Genomic DNA, 14,345 nt, shown 5'->3' with positions numbered 1-14,345 from the left:
AAAAGAATACACATTTTTCTCTTTTAAGATCCTAAATTGCATCCTCTGGATAGGATTACTGTTTCACTATAGGAGACACTGCAAGGAATAGGGGTTTGTGCAGGGCCGCTCTAGCTATTGTGTAAGTCAGTAGCATTAGGGGTACCCAATGGACTACTGGTGGAGGAGCAAACCTAAAGCAATGTGTAAGGCCGGGCTTGCTGAACTAGTTGTGCATAGAAGATGGGATCAGTTCACGCCACCAATAGAAATGACACAGATATGAAGCAATGATTGGGCCGTACAATAGCACTGGGCATGAAATCAATACTGGCAATAGTCACTATAGAGGAGATACACAAAGCTGGTCTTTGCTACCCATAGCATCCAATCACTTCAAACTTTTCATTTCTTATAGCCTTTTTATTTAGACAGTTCATATATCTGCCCCATTGTGCCTCTCCAGCCCCCATATAACATGATACATGTGGCCCTGCTACTCTCTCCAGAGAACAACAGAAATGGCAGCAACTCTAGTTAACATTGAGGTCACATGCGAAATAGGACCGGTCAGCTCTCCAGCCATGTCTTCTGGTAAATACTTGTACAGGACACATCCAATCGAGGGCCTATTTCCTTACAGCTTTGCAGTTTGCCTTCCTCCTGCTATTACTCTTAGAAATATATGAATAAATTGACAACAGAGTGTTGACTGCTGGAGGTGTGTGCGTACACAGTCTAAGGGTGCATTCACACTGAGTATACGCTCACTGATTCTGAACGCGCGTATCACATTGAAAGCAATAGGGAAAAAAGCAGCCCATTCATTTCTATGGGGAGCATGTGTATGCCGGCTCCCATAGAAAGCAATGGGATCTGTTTTAACGCTGCTGATTCGGAACGAGTTAACACGTTCAGAATCAGTGAGCGTAAATTCAGTGTGAATACACCCTAAGACAGGTCTCAGCCAGTGTGTGTGACAGATTTACCAGCCTGAACACTAAAACTAGCATTGTGGGGACACCTGACATCATAGATAACTATAATGCTAGGCGTCTATATACCCTCATAGTGTTCAGGGAGGTAAATCCAGCACACTCATGGAAAGGCTGAGACTTGGTTATGTAAAAGCGGCCTAAAGCTAGGTTCACACCTGTGCGGTTTGCCCATTCATCATTTCATAAAAAATGTGGAGAGAAAAGTCTCTCTGCATTTTTCAGGTGGAAACAAAACAGACTCAATTATAGTCTATAAGGTCCACGGGTTCAAGCAGGTAACCACTTTTTAAGTGGATTAAGTTTCCGTTCATGGGGTCCCTAAATATACCCTAAGATCGGAAACCAGAACGCAGGTGTGAATCTAGCGTAATACTGGCCAAGCAATCGCTTGATGCCAATGTTAAACTGTTCAGGTACCCCTTTACCAAAGGGAATAGTAATGCTCAGTTGTCAATTTATTAATACATTTCCAAAAGGAACAACAAAGTAACAGTACAACACTAAGTTCTAAGAAAAGATGCTCCAGATGTGGTAATATTATAGGGAATACAAGTTTACACTACAATAGACATGGTATGCGAGATCACTGCCCCCCCCTCCTTTTATTCACTGTGTTATTCCTGAGTTATATACTTCTAAGGCTAGGGGCACACCTACGCCTCATCTCCGCTCGGGCATTCCGTTCCCTGTTCTGCTTTAAAAATGCGAAAAGAAAAGTCCTACAAGCACTTTTCTCTCCACATGCTTCGGGTGGAAATCAGGTGTCCGCGGGTTTCTGCAGGTAACCACCCTTTTAAGAGGATTAGGTTTCCGTTCGTGGAGTCTCCAAGCAGACCCCATGAACGGAACCCCAAACACAGGTGTGAACCTAGCATAAGAGTAGGTTGACATTGGTTTTATAGAAGTCAGTTGCTCTCATCTGCCAAAGGATAAGTGCAACAGACTTAAATGCCAACAAAATGACTGCTGCAGGCGGAGCACCCTCCATCTGCATTCACTCTGATGTAAAAAATAAAAAAAAATGGAAGATTTCTCCCATTATGTTAGACTAGTTTTCTAATAGAAGTGAATATTGTACCTGTAGGACTTTTTCTTTCTTCCGAAAAGTATACAAACATGACGGGAGAAAGCTTCCATTTCATTTATTTATTTACATCAGAGTGAATACAGATGGAGGTTTTCCACCTGCATCAGTCATTCAATGATGCCCCAAAATGTTTTTTTACACTGATGACCTATCCATAAGTGACCTCTATGTGATATGTGGAGATCGGACACCTAGACCCTCAAAGATCAGCTGTTGTGGCAGCCTACGGGCACTAGAGGATATGCCATTGGGAGGGAGGGAGCAATAGCATGTGCAGCTGCTCCTATTGAAAAGATAAGATCTGTACTGCAATTCACTTAAACAATTACCACTCTTGTGTGTACTGGTGGTATTAAATCACAAACAAATATTTAAACAACAAAAATTGTGACCTGCTAAAAAATAATTATGTTTATTTAGGGTACGTAACCCTCTTGTTAAATAGTGATATTAAAAATGTAGCGCCTGGCTAAGGGCATGAATAAATATGGCTAAATACAGCATACTTTAGAGGGATACATTTTAGTTCACTCCTCCAAGCTTCAATTCTTTCTGTATAGCCATTATAAAGTAAACATATACAGATTGTAGGGAAAAGAGGTAATTAATGTTTCCTCCCTCTACAGGTTTCCCCTATATCTTGCTATCAATCTGTATATACCGCACTGCTTGTAACGTCCGCAGTGTTGGTATGCCTATACAAATAAACACAGACCGAGGATTTTTACAGGTACAGCTGTACATACGGGGAACTATACGAATCTATCGTCGGGACAAGGATTTGTTGACTACACTCCATCCCACACGATCATATCTTAGCCCCTTCCCCAGTATTCAGTGTCCTGTCAGCACCATCCCTCTGTTAGGTCAGTGTCTTAGTCCAATAGGGTCGGTCATTTATAGCTATACTAGCTGGTACCCGCGACTTCGTCTGCGGTGATTGTAGAAGTGGGTATATACAGGGGTGGGTAAGGTTTTCGTACTGTGTATATGGTATGGGATATGAAATGTAACTTTGTATATTGTTTTTTCTGTAATTCAGAGAATCCGTGAGACTTTTGTGTTGAAGTTAATTTGTATTTGAGCTGCTATATATACGGTGTTGTGAGAAACTTTACATAGTGACTTTGGGACAGAAGTATTTGAAGTTAACCCTTTCCCGCATTTTTTGATTTTCGTTTTTGACTCCCCTCCTTCTAAACCCCATAACTTTTTTATTTCTCCGCTCCCAGAGCCATATGAGGTCTTAATTTTTGCGGGACAAATTTTTCTTCATGATGCCACCATTAATTATCCTATATAATGTACTGGGAAGCAGGGAAAAAATTCAAAATGGGGTGAATTTCAAGAAAAAATGCATTTCTGCGACTTTCTTACGGGCTTTGGTTTTACGGCGTTCACTGTGCAACCAAAATGACATGTCCCCTGTATTCTGTGTTTCGTTACGATTCCGGGGATACCAAATTTATATGGTTTTAGTTACATTTTGACCCCTTAAAAACAAATCCAAAACTGTTAAACAAATTTTTTTTGAAAAGTCGCCATATTCCGACAGCCGTAACTTTTTTATACGTGCGTGTACGGGGATGTATATGGCGTCTTTTTTTGCGGGACTGGGTGTACTTTGTAGTTCTACCATTTTCAGGAAATGTTATTGCTTTGATCACTTTTTATTCAAATTTTTATCAGAATCAAAACAGTGAAAAAACGGCGGTTTGGCACTTTTCACCATTTTTCCCGCTACGGCGTTTACCGAACAGGAAAAATATTTGTATATCTTTGTAGAGCGGGCAATTTTGGACGCGGGGATACCTAACATGTATGTGTTTCACAGTTTTTAACTACTTTTATATGTGTTCTAGGGAAAGGGGGGTGATTTGAATTTTTTAATCCTTTTTTTTTTTTTTTTTAATATTTTTTTTACTTTTTTTAAACTTCTTTTTTTGCATTTATTAGACCGCCTAGGGGTATTGACATGGGTGGGCGGTGTCGCGGATTGTCAGAGTGGTGGGGGTTGGCAAACATGGCTGCTCCGGAGCGTTAAAGAGAGCCTCCTGGAGTATCGTTAAGGGGAGGGGCAAAGTGGTAAAGTATATGTATATGACATTGTGTGGGGTTAGGGGCGAGGCTACAGAGGGCAATATGAATTTTGTGGCTTTCTATGGTCCAAAGTGTGTGAGATTGCAGAGATGGTGGTGTGAGTTTGGGTTTTGTGGGGGTCCTGGGAAAAACGTATGTGCGCTATTGTGACGATAAGTAGCCTATTGCGCAATGGGGTGTATTAGCTATGTTTGTGGAAAATTTCAGCAAAATCGGTCGAGCGGGTTTTGCGTGATTGACTAACAAACATCCGAACACACAAACCCACAAACATCCAAACTCACAAACTTTCACATTTATAATATTAATAGGATCCTGCTAACTTGCATTGGGAGTCTTTGCTCTGTTGCGTCCACCTAAGTATTTTATCCTCCTTTTTTTTAAACCCTACGCGTTTCGCCTATATGTCAAGGCTCATCAGGAGTATCTATGGTGGATATATCGTTCGCAAGTTATCATCTCTCCCTAAAGTCTAGGGCAAACAGGCGACCACTGTCTAGTGACGCCGCACTGATGCCCTGTTCGGTGTTGATTGACCGCAGTCGCGGCCGTCTCTGCAGCGCTTGATATAGCCTAGCGCTATGGAATGCTGCCTCCCACTGGGCGGGGTTTAGACCTCGCTCCTACTCCAATCACGGGATGCCACCGCACAGCCCTATGTTAGAAGCTACATGTCATGGTCTGCCCTCCCCCCATGGGGGCGTGGTTATCAGAGAATACGGCGGCTGTTTAATATGGAGCAGTAAGATTACGGGAGGTACTATGTTCTGATCGGCTGTCCAATTATTAGAGCACCTTTCTCTAAAGGTTCCTACAGTAGTATTTATCTCTTTTATGTATGTCTCAATGAAGAATCCATGTTCATCCCGTGTGTACTTGGTGTATCATAATCACTATATACTTATCGAGGATCCCATAACCATAGTAATTTGTCATATATAGACACCTTGCTATTGATATTTTGCGCATACATGTATCTGATGCATGTTCTTTGAGTGTTTATTAGTTCATAATCAGCCTAATGAGGTTGTTGATTTCGCCTCATGCTACTGTAATCTAATTTAACATTTAAACCTCCCTGCGGAACATATCTTCAACATAACTCAAATACGATGTCCACCATCTCTTGTTCATCCTGCATAGATGATTCTAATATGTTATAACTAGTATCCTATTACTATTATAAATGTGAAAGTTTGTGAGTTTGGATGTTTGTGGGTTTGTGTGTTTGGACGTTTGTTCCTCAATCACGCAAAACCCGCTCGACCGATTTGGCTGAAATTTTCCACAAACATAGTCACTACACTCGATTGCGCAATAGGCTACTTTTCGTCACAACAGCGCACATACGTTTGTGCCAGGACCCCCACGAAACCCAAATGCACACCACCATCTTTGCAATCTCACACACTTTGGACCATAGCAAGCCCCAAAATTCATATTGCCCTCTACAGCCTTGCCCCTAACCCCACACAATCTCATATACATATACTTTACCACTTTGCCCCTCACCTTAACGATACTCCAAGAGGCTCTCTTTAACGCTCCGGAGCAGCCATGTTTGCCGACCCCCACCGCTCTGACAATCCGCGACACCGCCCACCCATGTCAATACCCCTAGGAAGTCTAATAAATGCAAAAAAAAAAGTTTAAAAAAAAGTAAAAACATATAAAAACAAATAAAAAGGATTAAAAATTCAAATCACCCCCCTTTCCCTAGAACACATATAAAAGTAGTTAAAAACTGTGAAACACATACATGTTAGGTATCCCCACGTCCGAAATCGCCCGCTCTACAAAGCTATACAAATATTTTTCCTGTTCAGTAAACGCCGTAGCGGGAAAAATGGTCAAAAGTGCCAAACCGCCGTTTTTTCACTCTTTTGATTCTGATAAAAATTTGAATAAAAAGTGATCAAAGCAATAACATTTCCTGAAAATGGTAGAACTACAAAGTACACCCGGTCCCGCAAAAAAAGACGCCCTATACATCCCCGTACACGCACGTATAAAAAAGTTACGGCTGTCGGAATATGACGACTTTTCAAAAAACAAATGTTTTAACACAGTTTTGGATTTTTTTAAGGGGTCAAAATGTAAATAAAACCAAATAAATTTGGTATCCCCGGAATCGTAACGAAACACATAACACAGGGGACATGTCATTTCGGTTGCACAGTGAACGCCGTAAAACCAAAGCCCCTAAGAAAGTCGCAGAAATGCATTTTTGGGTCAAATCCACCCCATTCAGAATTATTCCCCTGCTTCCCAGTACATTATATAGAATAAATAATGGTGGCATCATGAAGAAAAATTTGTCCCAAAAAAAATTAAGACCTCATATGACTCTGGGAGCGGAGAAATAAAAAAGTTATGGGGTTTAGAAGGAGGGGAGTCAAAAATAAAAGACCAAAATCAAAAAATGCCATTGACGGGAAAGGGTTAACTTCAAATACTTCTGTCCCAAAGTCACTATGTAAAGTTTCTCACAACACCGTATATATAGCAGCTCAAATACAAATTAACTTCAACACAAAAGTCTCACGTATTCTCTGAATTACAGCAAAAACAAGATACAAAGTTACATTTCATATCCCATACCTTATACACAGTACGAAAACCTTACCCACACCTGTATATACCCACTTCTACAATCACCGCAGACGAAGTCGCGGGTACCAGCTAGTCTGCTAATAAAGAAACTCCACTCCTTATTGCGTTTCCAGAAAATGACTGCTGCAGGCGGAGCACCCTCCATCTGCATTCACTCTGATGTAAAAAATAAAAAAAATGGAAGATTTCTCCCATTATGTTAGACTAGTTTTCTAATAGAAGTGAATGTTGTACCTGTAGGACTTTTTCTTTCTTCCGAAAAGTATACAAACATGACGGGAGAAAGCTTCCATTTCATTTATTTATTTACATCAGAGTGAATACAGATGGAGGTTTTCCACCTGCATCAGTCATTCAATGATGCCCCAAAATGTTTTTTTTACACTGATGACCTATCCATAAGTGACCTCTATGTGATATGTGGAGATCGGACACCTAGACCCTCAAAGATCAGCTGTTGTGGCAGCCTACGGGCACTAGAGGATATGCCATTGGGAGGGAGCAAGCAATAGCATGTGCAGCTGCTCCAATTGAAAAGATAAGATCTGTACTGCAATTCCCCAGAACCAGCGCTATGCAGTGAACGAGCTGCTGCACCTCTCCTATTACTTGAATAGAAACGGTTGCTGTATCTCCTATTATCTGGAAGCTGAAGGAACAGCTAATCTGTGTAGGTTTCAGCTTTAAGACTCCACAGATCCCTATCCTGTGGATAGTTCATCAGGGCCTTTAGAGCCTCATGTACATAGCCGAGTGGGTGCTGATTTTTTAACAGAAGGCATTCTGATCAGACTCGGATGACATCAGAGTGTCTTCCATGATTCATTAATTCTTTTTTCTGGGCAGGTTGCAATAAGACCAGCCCAATAATTATCAAATCGTAACACAGCATCAGCGCCCCGCTCAGACAGCACACAAGACTGTGTGCATGGGGCTCATGTCCGTTGCCCTGATCCATTGACAGAAAAGAGCAATGGATCTCAGTAATGGTAGCGTGAGCCTAACCTGTATCCTAAAAATTGCTCAAAGCTATGTCACTCCCAACGTTCAAAGCTTGTAAGCAAGTAATCTAAAAATGACTTCTAGTACCAATATTTTTTTTAGTGATTGCTACCAAGGTGAAAAAATCCCTTTGGTTTTATGAAAGACTGAATCCGGAATTATATATTATTTGGTTTTATTTGCCATAAAAAGAATCTCAGTGTACACTTGAACGCCACAGCATCCTCAGTAAGATTTGTGGTTGGTAGTCAGAAAAGGTCTCCAAACCCACAGTGTCTGTAGGAGAAAATGGAAAGCACTGTTCAACTGAATGCCAGGGACCAATATACAATTTATGAGACACCATCATAGAGAACGCCCTCAAATTGCAATATTATTCATTCTGGAACAGCCACTGTAATTTGATACTATAATTCTCTAAATAAGTAGTAACTGGTTCATAAGGTACAAAAATATAAAACAAAAAAAAAAAAAAAAAAAAAAAACCCAAAAAACAGTACAATGCATAAGTCATCCAATAAGTACAGAATGATGCTAATTGGATCTGTGACGTTGCGGAGTCAGAGTCACAAATAGTTTAATATAAAAAAATAAAAAAAACTGTTTTAGGCTCTTCAGGCTCTAGCTTCAAAAGAAAATGATGAATTTCTTTTTTTTCGCCATCATGTCAGGGGGTGGTTGGTGACTATTTTTGCAATATACTTTATTACTCTATCTGAATTTCTTTTTATTATAAAACAGGCAACTGCGCATGCAAGTTTTTAACTATTGATATCTCGGATTCTTTTACAGCTGGTTCTTAAATCTTGGAATCATATGAAAGCTGAGAATCTCAGATGTAATCAAAATCATTTTCTAGAGGATAATAAACCAAAGACACAGCCATTTGAAGTGACCATTCCCCAGAATTAGTGATGTTCTGTGCCAATAAGGTCCAGGCCGAAAGACAGGTAAGTATGATGGGGTGTGGGGGGTTGAGTTAGTAAGGAAGAGCTAGTAGTGGGTGGGCTAGCAAAAGAAACAGGGAGGGGGAAGGCATGAGAAAGGGAAGAGGAGTGAGTGAAAAATGGAAGTGGTGAGAGTCAGCTCTGAGTTGCCCAAGGCATCATCGTAGTTGTAGGAAAACAGAACAGGAAGATGTCCATGTAAAGAAATGCAGGAGATGACAGGCGTTCACAGAGAATCCCATAAATCATTCAAACGACTGCTAAAGGTATTTGATTGTACATATTAACCTATTAATAGAACCTTTTATGAAAAACGTTTTGGTTTTTTTTTTGCCCTTTTAATAGCCCGTTCAGAATCAGCAAGCATATACTCCGTGTGAAGGGGCCCTAAGCCCCATTACTGTTACTAGAAATCAGGGTATACTACCGAGGTGGGCAGTAACCCTGTGGTATCTTTCTCTCTCTGTAATGTTATTTCTGTAAAATACTATTATTGTTAGTAAATTGTACCCATATGTGACATGGGGTATATCAGGAGACTCATGGTGTCTTAAATAAATATAAATATATTTTTTTTAAAAGTACAGAGCAAAACAGTGATATCAGAAGACAGGGACCCCACACCACTCTGTGTGTCATCTATAAGTGTGAACCACCTGATCTGCTGGATATATTATACCAATCGTCTAGATGTATCTTAGACACTTAAATGTCCCTGTCAATATATGCAGAGAGAAAAGTCCTGCTTGCAGAACTTGTCTCTCTCCATTTTTTTTTAAAGAGGCCCTTTCATGTCCTCAGACACATGCGGTTTTATATACCGCTAGAAAGCCGACAGTCGTCGCACTGTCGTCTTTCTAGCAGTGTATAAAACCGCATGTGCCCTAGGACATGAAAGGTCCTCTTTAAGTGGATTCGGATACAGAAACCCCACATGTACAGCAGACACAGATGTGAATTTAGCCTTACTTTATTTTTATGTATTTTATTTATGTATTTATTTATCTTTAAAGCTGCTGAGGTTGAACGAATACCGTGACTGTGAAAGAGGGCCTTTCATGTTCTCCAACACTGGCAATTTTATATAACGCCGAAATGCTGACAGTGCGCTGAATTCAATGCACTGTCAGCTTTGCCAGTATCTGTCCCGATTGAAGAGATATCAGTGCCGTTGGTTTCAGCTTCAATATCACTGCACTGACCGAAGAGCCAACCGCACAGCTCAGCTTCATCTCTTTATCATCGAGTCCTATCTGAATGAGCATGGTGATAACTGCTAGGTGTCAGGATTATGGTGCCAACAAAGCAGCCACAAACCAAGCGGATGTACAAATGACTAAAAACGGATAACGGCCCTGGTTTTACAGGTAAGGCTACATTCACATGGGCGTAATTTAGTCTGTTCCATCATCGGAATAGAATAATGGAGTGAACAGGACAAGCACATTCTAAGGGACCCCACTGACTAGAATGGGGTCCATAGGGTAACCATTATGTGCTTTGGCATTTCAGGGGCAATTTTTTTATTTTTGTCTGCAAATTTAGATGACCGGGGTTTCCTAACAGACCCTATGCAGATGTGATCGTCTTATAAGACATAGCTACAGTCAATTCATGTGTGGATTCTGCAACTAAGTTCACTTGTTTATGTAAAAGAGACAACAAGCATTTAGGATTCTGCAAGTTGTATTCAGATGACTGGGAGAGTCGCTGCCATCTCTGCACTTGTGAACATATCCTGTAAACAGCCAATATTCAAACAGAGAAAGCTTGCAGGTTTACATTGGCTGAATACAGGTGTTGGTGATCTTCCTACATGTCCACAGTGTAATGTGTAGCGCTATCTATTGTACAGGGTAGGACATGGCTTGTAACTACATACTATCACCCGCAGTAACAGGTTTGGGACATACCTCACACCACAGTATACTTACCTCTGTCCTAATGCCAGGCAATGCCAAGGTGTGTTATCCTACACGAACCGTAATCCAGCAGCCACAACAGGCCAAGCAGACGGTTACAGGGTAACCAAGGAAACGCTTCTCTTCCGGACACTTCTTGGACTCATCCAGACAAAAGGACTGTAACAAATCAGGTGCCTGTAACTGGCCAATCAGGAGTCCGGACAGAGAAGCTCTCGCAGGACACTACGTGTAGGGGGCGTGGTGTTTGCACGCATAGAATACGTTCTGCGCTCCACGGTATCACTGTACAAGCACAATATGAATGAAATCTCTATTGTAAAGTCCAATAAAGTTACATTAGGGGAAAAAAAGATCCGGAAACAATCAGTCGTCATGGTGACATTATGTGTTGCTCACGTGATACGGCATGCGATAAATTGTCACGAGATTGCGCAGAGCCTGTGGTATAGACCAGTGGAAGTGACGTCACTGCACATAGATACATATAGACCACGAGGCTCAATATGCTGATATCATTGAATGTGACATGTTGTGGGCTGGACTAGCTCTCCTTCCCTCCAGATGTTTATGCCTTGAAGTCCAACATGGATTTAGTGGTGTATTGTAACCATTTACCATTGTCCTTATCATCATGGCACCCTATTGTTCATAGACAATACACATACTAGCCTCTTCCCTCCACTGCTTGCCACATATGCATTACTCTGGTCCCCTATCACAAGGGACATAACTGATAGATGGGACAGTCCCAAATTTCAGAAGGCAGCATGTCCCAGTTTCAATTGTAAGCAGCACCATGGGAATGGAGACTTGATTTTATTTTTTTAATGAGCGGCACTTAGGGGGCATTATAGGGTATCACAGCCTCTCAGGGACATTATACTGTGTGGAGAGCCATTCTGCTGTAAGGGGCTACTAAGGGAACATATTAATGTGGTGGGGAATTGTCCTGTTTGGGGGCCACTAAGAGAACATTATATTATGTGGGGGTTTAGACAATTTTGAGTCATTACGAGGGCATTACTGTCTGTGAGCCGCTAGTGGAGCATTATACTGTCTGGTGGAGCTGAAACAAAGACATGGAGGAATTGGCTTAACACAAACAATTTTGCTGCTAAACTTGTCTATTTTTTGTCTCCACATAGTGAGTTTGTCCCTGATATTTCTTTTATTGAAAGGGTTTTCCAGAAAAATAATAATTTAGTGAGATTAGGAATTGGTGTGAAAAAAGGTTCTCACCACTTGTTTTTCTGCCTTTTCATTGATGTGAGCATTAAGCCACACTCATAAAGGGTTTTTCAATTTTTTTTATGCGTTAATAAATGCACCCACATATCTTTAGCCGTGTTTTGAGTGATTTCTGGGTTTCTCTAGGAGCGCCTGGTATCATGTTCATTTGTTTACATAGGTAGCGTCCTGCTGTCTTAGCCTACAACTACCATGGTGCATTGCTGTTCACTCAGATTCCCCCTCCCTCCTCCCACACACCCCTCCCTGTTTCCCTAGCTAGCATTCCCACAAAACGGGGAAACGGAATGTCACCAGTTAATCAGAAAATGTGTCTCGGGCGGTTACATGACTACCCCAGGGATATTGGTAAATACACATGTTTAAGGGGGGGGGGTTAGATTAGTGTAGCTGTTGCATTTTATCCTGGACAACCCCTTTAAGTGTCATTCTTTTACTGTGAAGAGATTTGTGGCTAATTCATAGCATACACAGGTTTGTACAAATAAAGGAATAATGAGAAAAGTAAAATACTATTATAAAGCAGCAAACAGGTATTTCAAGCCGCTGACACCTCTAGAGTCCCACGAACCTCAAGATATAGCATTGTCCAGAGGCTTGCAGTGGTGTATAAAATTACTATTCGGCCACCCCTAAACAGTGCTTGTAAGCAGAAAATACTTAAGTGAGCCCAGACATACATGAAGAGTAATTCTGGAATAGTTATGGTTACTGATGTGTGCTGTGTAACCATGGATTGTCCAGATGGATGGAGTAGTGGATGGTTGGTGCATGGTCACCATGTGCCTACAAAGATGCCTTATCAGCAAGGAAATAACAGAGGCATGTTTACAAAAGACAAAAAAAATACCCCCAAAAAACCCAACCACCCCTTAAAGAACACATACATGTCTTACATATTTTGAGGCTGAATGCCTCACTTTTTTTTTTTAGAATTCAAAATTGTATTGCAAATTTTTATAAACAGGCAACAATAAACAACAGGGCCAACAATCACCCAAAGATGCAAGGAGACAAATTACACAGATTAGACAAAACAAGATAACACATATATAAACAACAAACACCCAATGACACAGAACCACCAGGGAGGACCCTCGGAGAAACCAGTAAGGGTAAAGTTAGGAGAGTAGAAGGAGAGGAAGAAGAGAGAAAAATGAAAATACAGAAGGAAGGAGGAAAAAAAAGGGGGAGGGGGTTGGAGAGGTTGCAGGGTAGGGAGGCGAGCAGAAGACAAACCAAAAACCAGGCACCTGTAAGGAACAAGCAGAGGTGCGCCAGCCAGATCTAGGAGGAAGGTCCAGAGCCCAGAAGCATCCGATATTCTCCATTAAGCTGAAACTCGAACCAGTAGAACCAGGTTCTGTTGTAAGCTTCAATTGTGCCATGCAGGAAAGAAGTAAGGCTCTCCATCTGCATGATCTCATTGACCTTGGAGATCCAGAGGGAGAGGGGGGGTTCCACTCGCTTCCAAAAGAGCAGACTACACGCCTGGGCAGGGAGGACCAAAAAGCGAAGCAGAGAACGCTTATATACTTTAACAGAAGACTCGCAGTGATTAAGGAGAAGCAAGGCCGGGCCCAAGTGGTGAGGGGTATCAGTGAGTTGCAAAGTGATTTGTTTGACTCCGTCCCAAAAGGACGACAGGACAGGACAGAAGTCATGAAGCATGTCACCCTCTTCCTGACCACATCTCCAGCACAGAGGAGATACCTGAGGAAAAATAGTGTGAAACCTCATAGGGGCCCTATAGCATCGTGATAAGATTTTATAACTAGCCTCCTGGTAGCGGGAGCTGATCGAGGTAGCATGGGAGAGATGAAAGATACACCTCCTCTGGTCCTGGGAGAGGGAAAGAGACAAATCAGTCTCCCATTTTAGCATAAATGGGGGAACAAAGTCCTCCGGAGGCTCTATCAAGAGCCGATAGGTGAGTGAAAGAGAGTGACGGAGGGGGCCGTCCCCAACACAGATCCTCTCTAAGGACTTGGGCTCAGAGCGAAGCTCCGCAGGGGCGGGAAGAGAGCTGAAGAAGTGACGGAGTTGCATCTCTCGCTACGCATGCAGAGGGGGCAAGTCGGGAGAATGCCTCTTACTCATGAGTAATGCTAAAGACTCCTCTCTGAGCAGTGTGCAGGCAGGGAACAGAGAAGAAATCTGTATGTAGACATGTGGAGGCTGTGAAGAGAGAGATCTGCCCAAGTACACTTTCTGTGTAATGTTTGGAAACTGTTGGTTTCTAAAGACAGGCTTCCCCTGGTAAAATGGAATAAACAGCAAAGTTTAGAGTCACCTAGTGGTGGAAACTTTAGAGAAGTTTTTCAGACAAAAAACAGCAACATTTTTTAATAAAGTACATTACATTTTGGCCTAGAATCACGTCCCATATTAAAGAATACTATACTGTTTGAAAAGTTAGTGACCATTTAAGTCCTGTAAGTTGCAA

The 14,345-nt window shown here is 41.6% G+C and overlaps 1 protein-coding gene across 1 annotated transcript in view; it reads right to left on the bottom strand.

Annotated features, from left to right (window-relative positions):
* ARMC9 (armadillo repeat containing 9) overlaps nucleotides 1–10,748 on the bottom strand; it is a 162,336-nt gene extending 151,588 nt beyond the window's left edge. Inside the window, exon 1 of the mRNA XM_075268483.1 lies at nucleotides 10,661–10,748. The gene's annotated coding sequence lies outside the window, so the exon portion shown is untranslated. The remainder of the gene's footprint in view (nucleotides 1–10,660) is intronic.
* Nucleotides 10,749–14,345: the final 3,597 nt, after the last annotated feature.

This window comes from Leptodactylus fuscus, chromosome 3 (genome assembly GCF_031893055.1).
Source record: "Leptodactylus fuscus isolate aLepFus1 chromosome 3, aLepFus1.hap2, whole genome shotgun sequence".
NCBI lineage: Eukaryota > Metazoa > Chordata > Amphibia > Anura > Leptodactylidae > Leptodactylus > Leptodactylus fuscus.
This window is presented reverse-complemented; position numbering and strand designations above follow the sequence as displayed.